This window comes from Octopus bimaculoides, chromosome 19 (assembly GCF_001194135.2).
Source record: "Octopus bimaculoides isolate UCB-OBI-ISO-001 chromosome 19, ASM119413v2, whole genome shotgun sequence".
NCBI classification, from domain to species: Eukaryota; Metazoa; Mollusca; class Cephalopoda; order Octopoda; family Octopodidae; genus Octopus; species Octopus bimaculoides.
The window spans coordinates 5,909,336-5,910,311 of NC_068999.1; positions in this window are offsets into that span (position 1 = coordinate 5,909,336).

A 976-nucleotide genomic window follows, 5' to 3' on the forward strand; every position below is an offset into this window, starting at 1 on the left:
ATATATATATATATATATATATATATATAAATGGGCCGAGAAGAATAGAATAGCATGCAGTTTAAACCTAAAAAGTTTCAAGCTTTGTGCTATCAACATGCAAAACTAAATGCAGTACCAATTAAATACACTGGATCCGGAAGGATTGCAATCTCAGAGACAAGATCAGTGCGAAACCTGGGCATTTACATGGGTAACGATGCATTCCTCCATGTGCATGTTGCTAAGTTGGCAAGGAAATGCAGGCAGTTGACCGGATAGATTCTTAGAATTTCTAGAACGGGAGATCAGGAAAGCACCATGGTCCTCTGGAGGACACTTGTCCTAAGTCGCTTTGACTATTGCTCCCAGCTATGGTCGCCAACCAGTGTCAAATTAATTGCAGAGCCTGAAGCAATCCAGCGAAGCTACACGAAGAAGATAGCCTCTTTGCAGCATATAAGCAGCTAGGAACGACCCAAGAGATTAAGACTCTATTCCCTAGAGTTTAGGCGGGAAAGACAGGCCATAATATACATCTGGAAGATCCTAGAGGTACTTGTCCCAAACATTGCTAGAAAAGGGTGCCACTGCATAGTGCCAAAGACTCCTTATTTGCCATCAAGATATGTAAATATGTGTGTGTGTATATATTTGTGTGTCTGTGTTCGTACCACCAACATCGCTTTACAACAGATGCTAGTGTGAATATGTCCCCGTAACTTAGCATTTCGACAAAAGGCACCGATAGAATACGTACTAGGCTTACTAGGAATAAGTCCTGGGATCGATTTGTTCGACTAAAGGTTGTGCTCCAGCATAGCCGCAGTCAAATGACTGAAACAAGTGAAAGAATATATATATGCGTATATGTATATGTGTGTATATATATATATATATATATATATATATATCACTCTTCTGCTGTCATTTGGAAGTAATAACATCCACACACGAACACTACCACCACCACCACAATCAACAACAACAACAACAA